This window comes from Pteronotus mesoamericanus, unplaced genomic scaffold, assembly GCF_021234165.1.
Source record: "Pteronotus mesoamericanus isolate MK-2021 breed Mesoamerican mustached bat unplaced genomic scaffold, CSHL_Meso_final contig_100, whole genome shotgun sequence".
NCBI classification, from domain to species: Eukaryota; Metazoa; Chordata; class Mammalia; order Chiroptera; family Mormoopidae; genus Pteronotus; species Pteronotus mesoamericanus.
In genome coordinates this window covers 2,516,437-2,537,769 of record NW_026554999.1, presented here as the reverse complement: position 1 = coordinate 2,537,769, position 21,333 = coordinate 2,516,437, and the positions used below count along the sequence as shown (strand labels likewise).

Sequence of the window (21,333 nt, the reverse complement as noted above, 5' to 3'; positions counted from 1 at the left end):
CTTCTCTTGTCTGGGAAACTCCGTTTTTCCTCTTCTATTTTAACTGAGAGCCTTGCTGGGTAGAGCAGCCTTGGCTGTAGGCCCTTGCTTTTCATGACTTGGAATATTTGTTGCCACTCCCTTCTGGCTTGTAGTGTTTCTGTTGAGAAGTCAGCTCCTAGGCGTATCGGGGCCCCTTTGTATGTTACTTTCTCCTTCTCCCTTGCTGCCTTGAGGATTCTCCCTTAGGCTTTGATAGTTGCCATTTTAATGATGATGTGTCTTGGAGTGGACCTCCTTGGGTCCCTCTTGAGTGGGGTCCTCTGTGCCTCCTGGATCCATGAGAGCCACTCAAATTAGGGAAATTTTCCATCATTACTTTTTCGAGGAGGTTCTCTATCCCTTGCTCCTCTTCTTCTCCTTCTGGTTTCCCTATTATATGGATATTATTGCGTTTCAGGTTGTCCTGCATTTCCCTCAATGCCTCTTCATTCTTTGTGAGTTTTTTTCCATTTCTTGTCCTTTCTGGGAGCTTTTTCCTACCTCATCCTCCATCTCACTGATTCGATCCTCAGCTTCATCCAGCCTGCTTTGGATTCCTTCTGCTGTGTTCTTCAATTCAGAAATGGTATTCTTCATTTCCTCTTGTGTCTTCTTGATAGTTTCTATGTCCTTTTCCAGGTTGATATAGTTTGTTGTAAGATCCTGATAGTTTCTTTGCAGTTTCTCACAGTTATCTTTGAGCTGGCTGAGCTCATTGAGCTTCCTTAGAACCATTGTTTTGAATTCAATATCTGATAGTTCCTTTGCCTCTATTTCATTTAGCTCTCTCTGTGGGGAGTCCCCTTTTCCACTCATTTGGGGGGAACTTCTTTTTCTTCCCATCTTTGTGAGAGTCTGTTAAGTAATTTACTTATTTTTTTATTTATTTTTGCTTCTGCTTCAATTGGGCTGTCTAGATTTCCTGACTTTGTGGATTAAACTTCTATGGTAGTAGGTGGGTCTTTTTATTTATTTATTTATTTATTTATTTATTTATTTATTTATTTATTTATTTATTTATCCCTTTACTTTTCTTTCTGGGCCTGCCTCTGATGATGTCAGTTGTTGACCCTATTTGACTTTGGGTTGTTTGTTTGAGCCTTTTAGGAGTCTACTGTCTGTGTCTGACTCCTGCTTAGGGCAGCTCTGTGACCCCTTCGGTCAGGGCTGGACTATTTTTTGGGATCGCTCTGCACTATCACCCGGCTCCTTGAGCGTGCTCCCCGGCGCAGCAGGATCCCCCGCCTGTCTGGGCTCGCGAGTGATTGCCCCAGACCAGGGGGCTTGTTCGTGACCTCGCGTACTCTTCTGACCCCCCTGGTCAGCGAGCTCCCCGGCACTGGTCCGTTCCGGGTCTTCTATTGTGTTTTCCCTGCTTTTGGCTCTTTGGGTGCAGTTGCCTGCCCTCGCCAAATGGAGACTACAGAAATGGGAGGGAGTCAGCTCCAGGACTCTCCGGTTAATCCTGTCTCCGGTCTCTCCTCTGGGGACTCTGGGCAGCTCTGTGACCCCTTCCGCCCGGGATCTACTAATTTTGTGAGCCGCTCCGCAATTGCGGGCTGGGCATGTCAATTTACGCCTGCCTGTGCCGCTCTGCGCACTCCCTCACAGGCCATATCGGTGCCAATATGTGGGAGGCCTTGCAGGCCGGTGCAAGCGTTCGCCAGCCCGCGGGGGTCACACACATGCTCGTCAACCCTCGCCAGTCACTCAGCGAAAGTGTGTGCACCTGCACTGGGTGGTTTTGGGCTGTCTATTGTGTGCTTTTCAGCTTTTGGCTCTTTGGGGTGTGGCCTCTTCCCTCACAATGGAGACTAGGGAATGGAGAAGGAGTTGTGACTCCCTGGTTCGGTTCCTCCTCCCATTCTTTCCCCAACACCTCTTTCTCCAGTCTTTCCTCAGGGGTCTCTGGGCAGTTCTGTGACCCACTTTGGCCAAGGATCCACTATTTGTGCAGAGGCCGTTGCAATCGCCGGCAGTCTGGTTTGTGGACGCGCCGCTTCTTCCTCTTTGGGGGCGTGCCCTGCCTGCCCAGAATGGAGACTACGGAATGAGGAGGGAGTTGGGACTCCCCGGTTTCTCCTCCCGTTCTTTCCCCAATGCTCCCGTCTCCAGTCTCTCAAGGCTCTCAATGCAGCTGTGTGACCCCTTTAGCCCGGGATCCTCTATTTCTTCCAGCCAGTCTGCACTTAGCCCCCCCAGCTCACACGCACACAAGAGGCAGGTTAATTGATTCCCTTATGCCTGAGCAAGGTGGTAGCTGCAGAGTGGGAGGTGCATTATCACCAGGGCTCCACCAGCTGCCATCTCAGTTCTCTTCACAAAGTTTTCCTCACCAATCTTTTCCCAGGCACCAGCCCAGTCTGCTGCCGCCTCTACCCAGAGATCAAGGAGGGTAGCTGCCACTGCAATTTTTGGTTGGCCCTTTAAATGTCTCTTTGCATCCCCAGCCACCTGTCTCTGGCAGAGCGCCCCTAAGCTTTTCAGGGTTGCATTTTTGTCTGTATTTTCCTGGTTTTAGCTGCTGTAGTTTAGAGGTCCCTGTTTATGATTCAGACCCTGTTCTTCTCGGGGGGAGCTAACTGGCCATTTCAATGTCCCTCTTGTGCTGGTGCCCGTGGGCACCCAGCCCACCCTCTCGAGCCTCCACCATACTTCTCACTCGTTGGGATGTGTGAGAGTTGAATTCACTGTCCGCGGCTCCAAGGCTCCTCTCCCACCATTGTTCCATTGTTTTCCAGGTGATTACTCCACTATTTAGTCGAAATTCCAGTTTGGTCTTAGGAGAAGGTCAGCGTGACTCCCATTCACTCCTCTGCAATCTTAATGAGTCTCAGGTCACTCTTAATATAAGACATACTTCCTAAGATCAAAACATTACTTGAAATAAATAAATACATAAATAATAAAATACATACTGTAGTGGAAGAAAAACTTTACTCAATCTTCTTAAAATCCATGGCTGGAACTGATTATTAAACTGACAACACAGATCAACAGGACAAATGCATAAAAATTTATTTAATGTAAGTTTTACATAACAAAAGAGCCTTTGCAAGGAAATAAAGACCCCAGAAACAGTTAAGCCTAAGCTTTCTTATATTAGGGCTGATGAAAAGTGGAAAGCATGATAGGACAAAGGGTAGACAACCCAAGAGTAGTAAAGTGGGGGAAACATAGCAAGGCCTGTTCCTTTGGATTCCTCTGAGTATCCTTATTCTTCTGCCTTTGGAAATAAGGATGCTCCTTCCTTCTGGGTATATGGAAAGCACTTCTCATAAGATGGTCGTATGTGACCTGCTTCAGTGGAAAGAGGGAAGTCAGAGAATCCTTCTTGAACCTGACATTTCCCAAAAGTTTTCAGCTTGAAATATTTATATATATATTTGAATTTCTGTAAGTTTCTTTCTTAATGATATCTTATTGACTATGCTATTACAGTTGTCCTAATCCTTCCTCCTTTGCCCTCTTCCGCCAAGCACCATGCCCCTCAGGCAATACCCATATCTTTGTTCATGTCCGTAGGTCATGCATTTAAGGTCTTTGGCTACTCCATTTCCTATACTGTACTTTACGCCCTCTTGGCTATTCTGCAACTACCTATTTGAACTTTTTAACCCCCTCACCTTTTCCATTCCCTCACAGTCCCCCAGCTGGCAACCATCAAAATGTTTTCCGTATCCATGATTCTGTCTCTGTTCTTGTTTGCTTAGTTTGTTCTCCAGATTCAATTATTGATAGATATGTATTTATTGACATTTTGTTAATAGTCTTGATGTTCTTCTTTTTTTCCTTAAATGAGTCTCCTTAACATCTCATATAATAATGGTTTGGTGATGATGAAATCCTTAGTGTTTTCTTGTCTGGGAAACTCTTTATTTGCCTTTAAATTCTAAATGATATCTTCGCTGGGTAGAGCAACCTTGGCTAAGTCCCTGCTCCTCTTCATGACTTTTGAGTATTTCTTGCCAATCCCCTCTAGCCTGAAAAGTTTCTTTTGAGAAGTCAGCTGACAGTCTTATGGGAACTCTCCTGTAGGTAATCAACTGCCTTTCTCTTGCTGCTTTTAAGATTCTCTCTTTATCTTTAACCTTTGACATTTTAATTATGATGTGCCTTGGAGTGGGCCCCTTTGCATACACCCTCTCTGTGCTTCCTGGTCCTTCACAAAATTCAGGGAGTTTTCTTTCAGTATTTTTTCAATTAAATTTCCAATTTCTTGCTCTTTCTCTTTTCCTTCTGGCATTCCCACTGCACGAATGTTGGAATGCTCAAAGGTGTCCAAGATGCTGCTTACATCCTCCTCATTTTCCTGGATTCTTTTTTCTTCTTGTTGTTCTGACTGGTTATTTTTTGCTTACTTATGTTCCAAATCACATATTTAATTCTTGGCTTCATCCACTCTACTGTCATATCCCTGTAAATTGTTTTTTATTTTAATTAGTATATCCTTAATTTCTAACTGGCTCTGTTTTATGCTATTGAGGTCCTCAGTAAGTTACCTGAGCATCCTTATAATCAGTGCTGTGAACTCTTCACCTGACAGATTGTTTATCTCAATTTTGTTTAGTTCTTTAGCTGGAGTTTTGATCTTTTCTTTCATTTGGGCCACATTCATTTGACTCCTCATTTTGGCAGCTTCCCTGTGTTTGTTTCTATGTATTAGGTAGAGTTGCTATGGCTCCCTATGATGGTAGCATGGCCTACTGTAGTAGGTGTCCTGTAGGGTCCAGTGGCACAGTTTCCTGTATCACCCAAGCCGGGCATTTGAGGTGCACCTCCATGTAAACTGTGTACACCCTCCTCCTGAAGCCAAGCCTTGATTGCTGGTGGCAGGTCAATAGGAAGGATTTACCCAAGCCAGTCAGCTGCAAGGGCTGGCTGTGACCACTGACCGCCAACTTCCACCCTGTACGGAAGATCAGCTGTTCAGGGGCCATGTGGTAGTGCTTCGATGTGGTCTCTAGAGGTCCACTGGGTGTGCAGGCTCTGGGTTTCCCAGATTGTGCAGGCCAGGGCCACGGTGCACCAGCTACAAAGCAATCCGAGATGGATGCTACTTGTGCTGGTCTTGGAGAACTTCCAACGAAGCCAAGCTGTAAATCTGGGCTGGCTGCTGCCAGTGTTGGGCCTGTGACCACTTAGCAAGAGCTACGGAGGTGTCTTGGCTGGTGTGGCTCAGTGGACGGAGTGCTGGCCTGCAAGCCAAAGGGTCACTGGTTCAATTCTCAGTCAGGGTATATTTGGGTTGTGGGCCAAGTTCCCAGTTGGGAGTATGAATGAGGAAACCAACTGATGTATCTCTCTCACACATTGCTATTTTTCTCTCTCTTTCTGCCTCCCTTCCCCGCTCTCTAAAAGTAAATAAATAAAATCTTTAAAAAAAAAAAAGAGGTATGGAGGTTAAGGGCCAGATGTTGCTTGTTTGAAAAGATTTAGGAAGTTGTGAAGCATGAGCCAACACCAGCCATGCATGTGGAAAAACCACTGTTAACAGCTTGGTTGTTCTACTAAGTCGGGTGGGAGAGAACCTCAGGGGATCTCCAGGGCAGGGCAAAGAGTGTTAGCTAGGTTGATAGAGTCTCAGATATGGCTCCTTCCTGCTGGCTCTGTGGTTCTGTGGGGGGAGGGCTCAGAAATGACACAATGGCCTCTGCCCACCTTTTTGTCTGGGAAACAACTGTCCCCCAACTCTCACACTGAGGCCAGACACTGCAGTTCCTCTCTGTATGTCACCAGTGCCTTTCAAGCTGCTAGCCCAGTGTTGGAGCTCTCAGGAAGTCAGTCTGAGTAAGTCTGTGTGTAGGTTCTTTAAAAGGAACTGCTTGGGACCCCAGAGGTTTCTTCCACCAACTCAAGCCCTGCTGGTTTTTGCAGCCAGAAGTTATGGGGACTTATCTTCCTGGCACTGTAATCCTGGGATGGGGGGGGCCTGGTGTGGGGCTGGCATCCTTCATGCGGAATAGCACTCCTGAATTTTTTATCCACCAAACATAGATGTGGAACCAGCACATTCTACATCCCTGCCCCTCCTACCCGTCAGGATGGATGCGGTTTTTTTAAATCCATAGTTGTCAGACTTCTATTGAACTCAATTTCTGTGGGTTCTGAGTGATGTTCGTTCTATACTTGTAATGTTAATGTTGTGCGAGGAGATGAGCCATATTTACCTATGCTGCCATAGTGACCAGAGGTGTCAGAGTCTTTTTATTAATATATATTATCTTCACCAGATTATTTTTATTTTTTTTATTCTTTTTAAATTTTTTGTTCAAATACATTTGCCTCCATCTTCCCGCCATTACCTTCCCCTGCCTCCCTCCCTCAATCCTTCCCCACTTTGGCTTTGTCCATGGGTCATTTATACATGTTCCTTGACTTGACCCTTCCCTTCCCTTTCCCTGCCCCCCACTTCTCTCTTGACTCTGTTGGTTTCTTTTTTCTTTCAATGTTGCTGGTTATATTTTCCTTGCTTGTTTGTTTGTTGGATAGGTCCCACTTATAAGAGAGATCATATGGTATTCATCTTTTGCCCCCTGGCTTACTTCACTTAGCATAATGCTCTCTAGTTCCAACCATGCTGTCACAAAAGGTAGTTCTTTTTTTCTTTCTGCTGTGTAGTATTCCATTGTGTAAATATACCATAGTTTTTTGATCCACTCATCTACTGCTGGACATTTAGTTTGCTTCCAACACTTGGCTATTGTAAATTGTGCTGCTATGAACATTGGGGTGCATAGGTTCTTTTGATTGGCGTATTGGGATTCTTAGGGTATAATGCCAGCAGTGGAATCGCTGGGTCAAAAGGCAGTCCCAGTTTTAGCTTTTTGAGGAAATTCCACACTGCTTTCCACAGTGGCTGAACCAGCCTGCATTCCCACCAACAGTGTACTAGGGTTCCCTTTTCTCCACAGCCTCGCCAGCACCTGTTGTCTGTGGATCTGTTTATGATGGCCATTCTGACCGGTGTGAGGTGGTATCTCATGGTGGTTTTGATCTGCATTTCTCTGATGGCTAGCGATGCTGAGCATCCTTTCAAATGTCTCTGGGCCCTCTGTATCTCCTCCTTGGAAAAGCGTCTGCCCAGGTCTTTTGCCCATTTTTGGATTGGATCGTTTGTCTTCTTGGCGTGGAGTCGAGTGAGTTCTTTATATATCTTGGAGATCAAACCTCTATCTGATGTATCATTAGCAAATATATTTTCCCATGCAACTGGCTCCCTTTTCATTTTGCTGATGTTTTCTTTAGCGGTGCAGAAGCTTATTTTGATGAGGTCCCACTTGTTTATTCTTTCCTTTATGTCCCTTGCTTTAGGAGACATATCAGTGAAAAAATTGCTGCGTGGGATACCTGAGAGTTTCCTGCCAATGTTCTGCTCTAGGACTTTGATGGTGTTGCGACTTATATTTAAGTCTTTTATCCATCTTGAGTTTATTTTTGTGTATGGTGTCAGCTGGTGATCAAATTTCAATTTTTTGCATGTAACTGTCCAGCTCTCCCAATACCATTTGTTGAAGAGGCTATTTTTACTCCAATTTATGCTTCTGCACCCTTAGTCAAATATTAATTGACCACAGAGACATGAGTTTATTTCTGGGCTTTCTATTTTGTTCCACTGATCTATGTGTTTGTTCTTGTGCCAGTATCAGACTACTTTGATAATAGTGACCTTGTAATATAGTTTGATGTCCAGTACTAGGATCCCTCTTATATTGTTTTTCTTTCTCAAAATTGCTGCAGCTATTCGGGGTCATTTATGTTTCCATGTAAGTTTTTGAAATATTTGTTCTATGTCTATGAAATATGTTATTGATATTTTAATAGGGATTGCGCTGAAACTGTAAATTGCTTTGGGTAGTATGGACATTTTGATGATGTTAATTCTTTCAATCCATGAACACGGTATATGCTTCCATTTATTTGTGTCTTCCTTAATTTCTTTCTTCAGTGTGGTATAGATTTCTGCATATAGGTCTTTTACCTCCTTGGTTAAATTTATTCCTAGGTACTTTATTTTTCTTGTTGCTATAGCAAATGGGATTTTTCTTCTGATTTCTGCTTCTTCTATTTCATTGTTGGTGTACAAAAATGCCTTCAGTTTCTGAATATTGACTTTGTATCCTGCTGTTTTGCTAAATTCACTTATTAGGTTGAGTAGTTTTCTGGTGGAGTCTATAGGGTTTCCATGTACACTATCATGTCATCTGCAAACAATGATAGTTTTACTTCCTCCTTTCCTATTTGGATATTTTTTATTTCTTTTTCTTGTTTGACCACTGTGACTAAGACTTCCAATACTATGTTGAATAGAAGTGGTGAAAACGGATATCCTTGTCTTGTTACCAATCTTAGTCAGAAAACTTAGTTTTTGCCCATCGAGTATGAGGTTGGCTGTATGTTTTTCACATATGAACTTTATTATGTCGAGGTGTGCGCCCGCTATTCCCACTTTGCTGAGTGTAAATGGGTGCTGTATCTCATCGAATGCTTTTTCTGCATCTATCGAGATGATCATGTGGTTTTTGTCTTTTCTTTTGCTTATGTGGTGTATTATGTTTATTGATTTGTGTATATTGAACCATCCTTGCATTCCTGGGAAGAATCCCACTTGATCATGGTGGATGACGTTTTTAATGTATTGCTGGATGCAGTTTGCCAATATTTTGTTGAGGATTTTAGCATCTATGTTCATAAGTGATATTGGCCTGCAGTTTTCTTTCTTTGTAGTGTCTTTATCTGGTTTTGGGATTAGGGTGATGCTGGCCTCAAAGAGTCTGGGAGTCTTCCCTCAAGTGGGATTTTTTGGAATAGTCTGAGAAGGACAGAGGTTAGTTCTTCCTTAAATGTTTTGTAAAAGTCTTCTGTGAAACTGTCTGATCCAGGGCTTTTGTGTGCTGGGAGTTTCTTGATTACTGCTTCAATTTCCCCAGCTGTTATCAGTCTGTTCAGGCTTTCTGCTTCTTCTTGACTCAATTTTAAAGGATTATATATTTCTAGAAATTTGTTCATTTTGCTCAGGTTTTAAAATTTCTTGGCATATATTTGTTCTTAGTAATTTCTTACACTCCTTTGTATTTCTGTGGTATCAGTTGTTATTTCTCCTCTTTCATTTCTGATATTATTTGTTTGGGTCTTCTCCCTTTTTTTTTTGACGATTCCGCTTAAAGGCTTGTCGATTTTATTCATCTTTTCAAAGAACCAACTCCTGGACTGGATGATGCTTTGAACTGTTCTTTTAGTCTCCAAGTCATTCAATTCTGCTATGATTTTGATTCTTTACTTCTTCTGCTTTCTCTGGGCTTTGATTGTTGTTGTTTCTCTGGTTCTTGAAGTTGTAAGTTTAGGTCATTTATTTGAAATGTTTCTATCTTTTTTAGGTAAGCCTGTATTGCTATGAACTCCCCTCTCAGGACTGCCTTTGCTGTGTCCCATAGGTTTTGGACTGTTGCATGATCATGCTCATTTGTTTCCAGAAACTTTTTGATTTCTTCTCTTAATAATGAGTCAACAACTCACTATTGATCCATTCATTGTTTAATAGTGTGCTATTCAGTCTCCATGAGTTTGCAAGTTTTTGAGGTTTTCCCTTGAGGTTGGTTTCTAGTTTCAAGCCCTTTGGTCTGAGAAAATACTTGTTATTATTTCAATTTTCCTGAATTTGTTGAGGCTTGTTTTGTGTCCTATCATGTGGTCTAAAAAGTCCCATGTGCATTTGAAAAGAATGTGTATTTTGCTTCTTTGGGATAAAGGTTCTATATGTCAATAAAGTCCACTTGATCTAGTGCATCATTCAGTTCCACAATGTCTTTGTTTATGTTTTGTTTGGAAGAGCTAGCCATTTTTGACAGTGGGGTGCTAAAATCCCCTACTATCAGTGTGTTGCTGTCTATATCTTTCTTGAACTCCTCCAAGATTTTCCTTATATATTTGGGTGCTCCTACGTTGGGTGCATATAAGTTTACAATGTTTATGTCTTCTTGATGGATTCTTCCTTTGAGTATTATAAAGTGTCTCTCTGGGTCTCTTTTTATAGCCTTTCTTTTAAAATCTATTTTGTTTGATATAAGTATTGCTACCCCTGCTTTTTTTTCCTGTCCATTTGCTTGGAATATTTTTTTTCCATCCCTTTACTTTCGATCTTTTTAGGTCCTTTGTTCTGAGGTGGGTCTCTTGTAGGCAGCATATGTGTGGGTCATGTTTTCTTATCCATTCAGCTATCCTATGTCTTTTGATTGGGGCATTTAGTCCATTTACATTTAGAGTTATTGTTGACAGGAACTTATTCATTTTTTCCCTTTGTACCTGTGTTCTTCTCTTTCTCACTCTTTTTCTTCATCTTAATCCAGTCCTTTTAGGATATCTTGTAGTGCTGGTTTGGTGGAGACGTATTCTTTTAGTTTTCTTTTGTCTGGGAAACTCCTTATTTCACCTTCCATTTTCATTGAGAACCTTGCTGGGTAGAGCAGTGTTGGTTGTAGGCCTTTCTTTTTCATTACTTGGAATATTTCTTGCCACTTCCTCTGGCTTGTAGTGTTTCTGTTGAGAAGTCAGCTGCTAGCCATATCGGGGCTCCTTTGTATGTTACTACCTCTTTCTCCTTTGCTGCCTTTAGGATTCTTTCTTTGTCTTTGATATTTGCCATTTTAATGATGTGTCTTGGTGTGGGTCTCACTGGGTTCCTCTTGAATGGGGTCCTCTGTGCTTCCTGGACTTGTGAGACTTTTTCTCTCCTCCAATTAGGGAAGTTTTACATTATTACTTTTTCAAAGAGGTTCTCTATCCCTTGCTCTTCCTCTTTTCCTTCTGGTGTCCCTATTATGTGGATATTATTATGTTTCAGGTTGTCCTGCATTTTCCTAAACACCTCTTCATTCTTTCTGAGTCTTATTTCCATTTCTTGCTCTTCTTGGGAGCTTTTTTCTACGTTGTCCTCCAGCTCACTGATTTGACCCTGTGCTTCATCTAGCTTGCTTTTGATTCCTTCTACTGTGTTATTCAATTCAGAAATTGTATTCTTCATTTCCTCTTGTGTCTTGTTGATAGTTTCTATGTCCTTTTTCAGGCTGATATAGTTTGCAGTAATTTCCTGATAGATTCCCTGTAGTTAGTCATAGTTCTCTTTGAGCTCGCTGAGCTCATTGAACTTCCTTAGAACCATTGTTTTGAATTCAATATCTGATAGTTCCCTTGCCTCTATTTCATTTAGTTCTCTCTGTGGGGATTCCTCTTTTCCCCTCATTTGTAGGCTTTCCCCTCATTTGTAGGGTATTTCTTTTCCTTCCCATTATTTGTGAGAGTATTTTTTTTTTGTTTGTTTGTTTCTGCTTCTTAAATTGATCAGTCTTGATTTCCTGACTTTGTGGATTAAACTTCTATGGTAGTAGGCGGGTCTTTTCTTCTTTTTTCTTTTCGTTCTAGATCTGCCTCTGATGATGTCAGTTGTTGACCCTGTCTGACCTTAGGCAGTCTATTTGAGACTTCCAGGAATCTACACTCTGTGTCTGTCTCCTGCATTTGTTAATCTAGTCACTCTGCCCTCAGCTGTCAGGCTTAGGCACCTCAGGATGGGGCACTGCCTCCTGAGGTGGGACTATCATGTCCTTAAAGGCTGTTGCAACTCAGGGGAGTGGTCTGCCTGTGCAAGTTGGAGACAGTGGAATGGGGAAGGAGTCAGCACCAGGATCCCCCAGGCTACTCTCTTAGTTCTCTCTCCAATGCCTCTGACTTCAGTCTCTCCTCAAGAGTCTCTAGGCAGCTCTGTGTCCACTTCTGCCAGGGGTCTACTATCTCTGCAGGCCGCTCTGCACTCAGCACTGAGGATCGCATGCAACTCCTGTGCGGGCTGGACTGTCCTGAGGGCAGGGCTATTATTTCCTTTCCTGTTGCTGCTTTTTTGGGGAGTGGCGTGCCTGCACAAGATGGAGATTGCAGAATGGGGAAGGAGTCAGTACTGGGAACCCCCTGGCTACTCCTTTGGTTCTCTCCCCAATGCCTTAGCCTCCAGTCTCTCCTCAAGGGTCTCTAGGCAGACCAGAGAATTTTTTTATGGATTTTATGGAGAGAGGATGAGAGGGAGGGAGGGGAACACTGATAGGTTGCCTCCCATTTGTGCCCAGACCAGGGATCAAACTCACAACCTATTTATGTGCCCTGACCAGGGATCAAACTCACAACCTTTTGGTACACAGGATGACTCTCCAACCAACTGAGCCACCCAGCCATGGAGTTCAGCTTAAAATATTAAGTATGATAGTGCCATATTCAGTCACCTTGTGTACATATTCTGAAACCTCTAAACACAAAATGAAAATATCCTACATATTACCCTTTCCTAATTATATTTTATTTAGGATAATGGAGCACAGCAGGGGGGGGGGGAGCATCCAAATACTAATCAAAAGAAATGAGTGGCCATATTAATATTAAACAAAATAAAACAATAAATATTACTAAGACTAAAGAAGTACATTAAAGGGTTTAACTCACTAACAAGAAATAACAATCCTAAATATATAAGTACTAAGTACTTACTAAGGGTGTCAAAATACATGAGTTATGATGAAAAATCATGAGACAAATTCCTAGTTATAGTTGGAAACTTCACCACATCTCTCTCAGCAATCAGGAGGATAACTGTTCAGAAAATCAGCAAGGATATAAAAGACTCAATATATCAATCAATTTGACCTAACTGACATTTATAGAAAACTCAATCACACATGGCTGAATACACAATCTTTTCAAGTGCACATGGCACATTTACCACAAAAGAACCCATTCTGGTCTATACAACAAATCTCAATGCACTTACAAAAAAATGAAATTTTACAAATTACATTCTCTTACTAAAAGAGAAATAAATTAGAAATCAGTAACAGAAAGGTATCTTCAAAATTCCCAAACACTTCTAAATAACCAACGATTCAAAAAGGAAGAAAGGGAAATTGTAAAGTATTTTGGACAATATAAAAATGGAAATAGATTACCAAAATGTATGGGGTGTAGACTGATCAGTGCTTGGAGGGAAACTTATGGTACTAAACACATATATGTAAAAAAGAGGAAGGCCTGTCAATATTTAAGCTTCCACTTTTAAAAAAATACGAAGTTAAGGGAAAGTTAAACCCAAATCAAACGGAAGAAAGGAAATGAAAAGAGAGCAAAAATCCAAGAAACTGAAACCTACGTTCTAGCAAGGGTGCAAACATAGATATGCAAGAACATAAACTGCAGTGCTGTTTATAGTTTAAAAAATTAAAAATAGCACTAATAGCTATAAATTAAGGTCTGGTTCAACAAACTATACTACATAAATACTATAAGCACTATGTATACATATATTGACATATAAATATGTGTGAAATATTATTAAATGAAAAGGGAAAACTGTAAAATAATAAAACATAACAATTATTATATTAAGAAAAGAAAAAAGAGAAAAAAAACCCAAAACTATGTGTTTAGATACATATACACATGTAAGGAAATTAATAAAGAAAGGTCTGAAAAGATACATTCCAGGATGCAATAGTCTCTACAATAACCACTAAAAGAAAGGTAAAACATGCACAATTTCCAAAGTAATGAAGGATAAAAATGGAATACAAAATATGAATGGATAAAATGATCCAAATGTACTATGTGCTCCAATTGTAAAACAAAGATGTCCTGCTGGATTTTTAAAAACCCAATTGTATGCACACAGTAGCCAAGAGGGCTGACAGAGCTGTATCAAAAACAGAGAGAGGTCACAGCTTAGAGAAGACTCGGGAAACACAACTAAATACAGCATGGGATCTGGATTGGGTCCTAGAACAGAAAAAAGAACACTAATGGAGAAACCAGTGATACCTGGATAAAGTGTATAATTTAGTGAATAGTATTATCTAAATATTAATTTCTTGATTTTGATCATTGTACTGTGATTATGCATTGCATTAACATTAGAAGTAGGGTGAAGAGTTTACAAAAACTTTATGTACTGTTCTCACAACTTTTTGGTAAGTCTAAAATTATTTCAAAATAAAAAGTTTATTAAAAAAATTCAGACTAAACTTTAAAACAAAAGCACTACTAGAGGTAAAAGTGGATATTTATTAATGGAAAAAAAGGTTCCATTCACAGGAAGAAAAACCAACTATAAAATTCTTTGCTTCAAGGAACATGACCTCATAATAAATAAATCAAAAACAGAACTACAAGGGAGAACAGAATCCACAATTACACAGGGAGATTTAACATAAATTGTCAGTAACTGTCAATCAATTATACACACATAAATCCATAAGGAAAAAGATTTTCACAAAGGCCCCCATCAAGTCTTTGACAGGTGGGTCTCTAAACAGGTCAACTCAAAACATGGTAGCTGGCTTCATCTACATGAGCAAGAAATACCAGCAAAAAGCAGTTAGTCTTTTGTAACTTAATCTCATTAGTGACATTGACCATTTTTGCCATATTCTTTTTTTAATCCTTATTGTATTTTCCCCATTATACCCCTTATATCCCCCAACCTCCAGCAACCGCCACATTGTTGTCCATGTCCGTGAGTCCTTTTCCATTTTTCCTCAATCCCTCTACCTCTTAACCTCCTCCCACCCCCTGCCTTATATTCTTTTAAAAGTGAGTCTCTAGATCCAGTCTACCCTTAGGAGAAGGGATTACACAAGAATCTGAATACCATGGTTGTCTTAGATGGTAGCCTATCACAAATGGCATAAAAGAAAAGACAACTGGGATACAAGTTAGAAGAACTGGATTTAGTAGCTAATCTCTCAAGGCCTCCGTATTTTCACTGAAAACTTAGGGTAGCCAAAATGACATCGACAGTCATTTAATTTCTAGGTTCTAAATTCTGGGCTTCCCTATTTTATCTTTAGGAAAGGATCAGTATTAAATACTTGGTCAAAATGCCTCATTTCACAAAAGGAAGCCAAGTTCCAGGAGAGGTTAACAGCCATAGTTATTCTGCTCTTACGCCCAGTGCTCTTTCACTGTAGTGCGTGCTTTTTCAATTAATGCCCTAAGAAAAAAACCCTTCCTCTCTGTCTCAAGGTCCATTCAATTCAAAAGACAGACAGAATATAATACACTACTAACAAGAACAGCAGCAACAATTGATTAATGCTGTGCATTATTTCTTTTTCTCTCACCAGACTTAAAGCTATTTCTGTAGGTGGCATGTGAGATGAAGGTCAACTATCCTCTGCCCATTCCAGTCCCAAGTATCTGGACATTTCAGTATTAACACTCTTTGCTGAAAGTAGGGTATAAAGGCTAACAGATAATAGATGATAGCAGAGAGTCACCTTAAACAAACTAAACCTACATGAAGCATCTAAAAATGGAAACTAACAAGAAAGGTAAGTTTTGTCTCCACTCAAATCCTGGAAAATGGTATCCCGGAGGTCAAAAACAGCAATGTGATACAGGCAATGTCTGGGGAGTTAGGCACTCTAGGAAGCTAACGATAACAACTGCTCTGACAGACATATCCTTATTCATAAGGAAGCACCAGTAAGTGTGAACTACCATTAAACATTTGTACTATGTAAGTACCCTATTTGCTCCCATATGAAGTCAGGAGCCAAGGAGGTATGGTGGTGGGGGAGGACTCAATCGTTAGAAAATCACCTCCACAGCACATATCTTTTACAAGTCACAATTTGTAGTAACTCCAGTATTGGTTCAAGAAGTGCAGTGAAAACATTGCATATAACTACAATTGCTTTGTGTGGCAATTATAAAGCAGAAAGGTATTTATACTAGTCAAATTATGTGTGTGTGTATGTGTATATACATGTATATAAATGCCTGTGTCCAGAATTTCTCTTTAAGAAAGGCTCAAGAATAGCAGTGGGTTATTGGTGGTAGAAGCTGAGGCCTAGTGGCTTATCTTAAATCTGTACTTGCATAACAATCAAATAATATTGAAAAAAATAAATTACCCATATCAAAGAAAAATTGTATCGATGGAGACTACCTGCAAACTTCTCGTTAGCTTTAGTATATACATACCTAAATGTAAACCTAAATTCACTTCTATGAACCACCTAAAGTGTTACCTTAAAATGTTAACATAGGCCAAAATAGTATTTAAAGAGAGTTTTTGATACTTTCAAAAGTTTTTTGATCCTTTTGGGACTGAGTGAAAGGCAGGGAGCTCAAAGTAAGAGAAGAACTGGGCAGCCTAATGGGGCTCTTAAGGAAGACAGAACCTCCATCCTGGGCAGGGGCAGTGTCATGGCCCAAGCCATTGGCTATTGCTTCCCATATTATGAATATACTCAGTCAGTAGATATAAATTTTAATCAAGCCATCCCAAGATAAAACAAAAAGACAATGTCCATCTCAAAGTAGTGAAAAGTATTTTATGATTTTTTATATGTTTTATATTTTTATGCAAAAATATCTGGATATTCACCCTTTCCCTAGGGTTTTATGCAACATCAAAGAAGACTTGCATCTCCTTTCTTTTCTCACTTCTTACCTCTCTTTTAAATAGTTAAGAGAAATCTCAAACAGGTCTCTAATTAGTCTTTAGGCAAAACTGGTAAAAAGCAAAGAAAATATGTTTAAGGATTTAAAATTTAACCTCAAAATACTACAGAACACATTACTTAATACTATTATGTATTTATGCTTTCCAATATAGATAGTCCACCTCAGTTAATGATTTCACTACCACCAATGAGATTAAAGAGTCATTTTTGAACTTTCATTTTGCCACAGAGCAGAGGTTAGCAAACTATGCAACAAGAAAGAAAGGAGAGAGGCAGTCAAGCAGACAAGCAGAAAAGTAAAGAAGGAAAGCAAGCCAAAAGGAAGGAACGAAGGCAAGAAGGGAGGGAAAGAGGGCAAGAGGAAGGTGGAGGGAAGAGAGAAAGGAAGGTGGAGGGAGGAAAAGAGAAAAAAAGAGGGAAAGGAAGAAAAGGAAGGAAAGGAGGGAGGGAGGGAGAGAAAGAGAAAAAGAGAAAGAAAAGAAGAGAGGGAAAAAATGAAGAAAATAGAGACTGTAAATGGTCTCCCAACCTAAAATACAGGCAGTCCTAGCTTCACACAGTACTGCTTTAACTGAAACTACAAAGCAAGGACTGCCTATATTTACTATCTTTTTCTTTACATAAAATTGGATGATCATTGCAATAAAGGATATCCAAATGGCCAATAAACATATAAAGAAGTGTTAAATGTTATTAGTCATTATGGAAATCAGGGAAAAACCACAATGTGATATCACTATGATACTTCCCAAAATGGCTAAAGTAAGTAAGATAATACTAAGTGTTATAAACATTTGGGGGAGCCAGAATTCTCAAACAATGCTAAAAGGAGTGCTAATTGACACAATTAATTCGAAAAACTTTTTGGTAGTTATACCAGAAATATATGTCTGCATATCCTATAATGTAGCCATTTAACTAGTAGGTATATATCCAAAAGAAATGTATACATATGTTCACTAAAATACTCATAAAAATGTGCATAGAAGCCCTGTTGGCAACAGCGAAAAACTGGATGGAATACCATACAGAATAAGAACAAACAAACTACTGCTACATAACTTGTATAAATCGCACAAATACAATATGGGCAAAAGTGAAACACAAAGAACTAGATATTGTATTATTCCATTTAAATAAAGTTAGTAAGATAAATTCATAGACGATGTTAAAAATCAAGATAAGGGTTATCTTTGGGAAGGGGGCTTCTAAGAGCCAAGTAATGCTCTTTCTTGATCTAGGTGCTGTATACCCTTTGTGAAAATTCAGTGAGTTGTACACTTACGGTTCACGCACTTTTCTGGAGGTCTATTAACCTTTAAAAATTAACACACTGAAAAAATTTCTATAAACTCTGTTTTTGAAGGAAAATTGTGTACATGTCCCATCCACTTTTTCAATTTGCCATCATGATCTTTAATTTCTCACCAATAAGGTATCTTTAATTCCTGTTACCTAATATAGAGGTCAGCTTTATTTTAATTTTCTTGGTATACTATTGCATAGAATACCCAAATAAACATGTAGCTAGTTCCACATTAGTTCCCAAGGAGACATTTTGAAAAGCCAACACTTTGTGATAGTATATTAAAATTATCTGGGGAATAAAAGAAAACCTCCTTGAAATTTAGTTTTGTTTGGCCCTTTGTTTTGGTTTACCTTTGTCTACTAATATGGTGATTTAATCTGCATAAAATGTCCAAAGGAGCTTTTCAAAAAGCCTGTTCTAGTGGAAAGTTTTTCTTTCTACCATCCTGTCTAATAATGCTATTCTCTTATGTTTGTCCAGTTCCTTCCATCCATGGAGCTTTAAGTACTTCACAAATACTGTCGGGTGGTGTCACCTTCCAATTAGAGAAATTTGGGCCAATAAGCATTGTGAACCAAACATATTCAAACAGTATCTTTCTGCAGCATGGCTCAATGTACCTAAAGAAGCACCGCATTCTTTGCCACAACTTACAAGTGTGAGGACTGAAATACGAAACGAATTAGTTACTCTCAAGGGCAGTCAAACGCTGAACCAGAACATACCCTCTAACTCACTGCCGCTTAAAGGGAAAACAAACAAAAACTTACACCCTTGGATAAAATGCTCAGCTGTTCAATTCAAACTGGAAACAGGTAAGGATGCCTAAATCATACCCAGAAAGAGGACCTGTGTACCCTGACCTTCCAGAGAACCCCATCCATACCGGCCGCACGGGGCCAACTTTCACTAGTGCAGATTCCGCGCGGTGCCGTCACCTTTTCCAAGAAGACTGCGACCGGAGTTTCGAGGGTTGTTCGAAGCCCACCCTTCCTCTCTGGTCGCCCAATGTTCCTAAGCAAACCCGTTTACCTGAGATGCTCCCAGCACCGCCCCGAGGCCGACTCTAAGCGTTCGCCCAGAGTTTCTCAGGGCCGATACACAGCCACTGCATCAGCCAATCGCCGCTTGCTGGAATCCTCCGGGCCCGGGGAGCACCCGCTCGGGGAGGTGCGCGCGCCTGCAAACGACCAGGCGGGGCGCGGAGGCGGAGGGAGCCTGCCGCAAGTTGCGCGCTAGGGCCTACGGGGAACGGAGGCGGAACGGGCTCCAAGCGGGGGCAGGCGCTGCGCACAGAGCATGCGCTGCCGCGCCGCTGGGGACGCGAGGCGGGGTCCCCGGGGGAGGGAGTAACCTTAGGAAGTCTGCACGAGTTCGGAGAAGAAAGAAAACGGTCGTAGGAGTCTTCCGTGGCTGTTCTAGCAGAGTGCTACGCTTCTCTGCACCGAGACAACTGGCACGATTTGAGAGAGCAAAATATTGTCTAGACAAAACCACACCTGGTTAAAGAAGGAAAACCGGGTGGTTAAAACGCGCCTGGTAGCCTCATCTTTAGTGTTACCTAATCTCCATAGGAGATGGCGGAATTGTGGTTTCCTGTTTTGTTTGTGTGTGGTTTTGAGGTGAGAGGAAGAGTGAGGATGGGACGCGAGGAACGCGAGAGAGGGGCGTGTTGAGAATTGACGGTTGAATATAAAGGACCAAAGTTGTACTCCAGTTCGGTGAGCAAAAGTGGTACCTATCTCCTGGTCAGGGAAAGTTTCAACCAAAAGTAATCTTTTTGGCTTAAGTACTAAAAAGAGACCTGGGTGCTTATGTTCAATGTGTGGACTCTTTGAGACAAAACGTTGAACCTTCCAGAATTAAACAAACCAAGAAAAAAAAAGTGTAATTTGTTTGCCTTGTTAAAACAAAGGATGACTGAAGAACTTAATTAGCTATTAGTATGTAATTCGAGTGGTTCTTTTCACAAATTAGTATTATTTTTATAAATGTCATGTTAACTCCTTCAGACACCAAATAGTTAATTCATTCATACAATAAATATTGTATTCAAATATTTATTGAATACATATACAATGTGTCGGGTTCTCTTCTGGGTGTAGCAATAATAATTTTTACAGACAATACGCGTAATATGAAATGTTGGCAGTTTCTCAAGTTAGTAAAAGTTAACGAAAGGAACTTACACTTTAGTAAGTGTAAAAAAGGGATGGACGTAAATGAGTTGGAACAAAATAGTTATAAAATGCATAAACTCTTTGGTATTGTGAAGAATGAACATTGTTCTGAAGAGGTTTGTTACAGAATAAGCTTTGAAATGCATTTTTCTTTAATTCAGTCAAGGTTTTAAAAAGATATCTATAGACACAGAATACTATAAAAATATATGAAACAAAAAGAGGAGTAGTGTAGTTTGTCAGAGTAGGTTGGAAGAGCCCTCCAATCAGGAACAGTGACTTATGAAAGGTTTAGGCACAACTAAAATTATGTGTAAAAGAAAGGAGGGAAAGTTGCTTTTCCTAGCTAAGGAATAACAAGAAAGAGGGAATAGTGACCACAACATTAAGAAAATTCAAATATTGAATTTATAGGTTAAATTTAGAGAAAGTGGTTATACTATTTTTCTTTGGGTAAGTATACATTATTAACCCTAGTTTTTAAAACTCATTATCTGTGTGCTGAAAATCTCCAGGGTAAAGAAAAAACCCAAGTTTTCCTCTTGATAATCTGTTTTTTCCTTCTGCCTCTTTTATTCAATGAGTTCAACCATTTAGCCTTTTCTCCCTAGTCCTTCCTCCAACTACCTGAGGCAACTCTTAATGCTTTTTCCCTGAACTTCTCAGATCACAATAACTAATTTTTCCCAACCCTCTTTCACTACTATTTTCACTCATATATGCATTTCTTATTCTCCATCCTGCTAACAGTTGCCAGTCTACAAGAAGTGAAAGAAACCAATTAGAGCTTTTTTTTCTCTTCTCAAGCTAATTATCAAAGATATCCGTGCCCTCAGTCCCCCTACAAGTAAGGCTTTTGCAGAAATACGGATGAAGATGAAAGGAAAAGAAAACGAATCTCTTATTCCAGGGGCCAAAAAGAAGGTCAGATGGTGAATACTCTAAAGTCCGTAAATATCATTAGCCTCTGAAAATCTGCCAAACAATTCAGTCAATTCTAGAAATGAAATGATGAGTAAAAATGCACACAAGTAGCTGAGAATGCCTTGTATATTAGGGTTCTCTACAGAAATAGGAACAACAACACATATACACATACACATACATAAATACACAAATTTTTACTGTAAGGGATGTCGTTTTAATTTGCAATCCCTGATGATGTGATGTTGAGCATTTTTTCTGTTTGTTTTTTTTTGACATCTGTATATCTTCATTGTTGAGGTGTGTGTTCAGATCTTTTGCCCCTTTTTTATTGTGTGCCCATAATTGCTTGTGTTCTTACTAAGTTTTAAGATTTCTTTGCATATTTTGGATATAT

The 21,333-nt window shown here is 40.2% G+C and overlaps 1 protein-coding gene across 1 annotated transcript in view; it reads right to left on the bottom strand.

Annotated features, from left to right (window-relative positions):
• Positions 1-19,072, bottom strand: part of MIPOL1 (mirror-image polydactyly 1) — a 291,999-nt gene extending 272,927 nt beyond the window's left edge. Inside the window, exon 1 of the mRNA XM_054589247.1 lies at positions 18,865-19,072. The gene's annotated coding sequence lies outside the window, so the exon portion shown is untranslated. The remainder of the gene's footprint in view (positions 1-18,864) is intronic.
• Between the last annotated feature and the right edge of the window lie 2,261 nt (positions 19,073-21,333).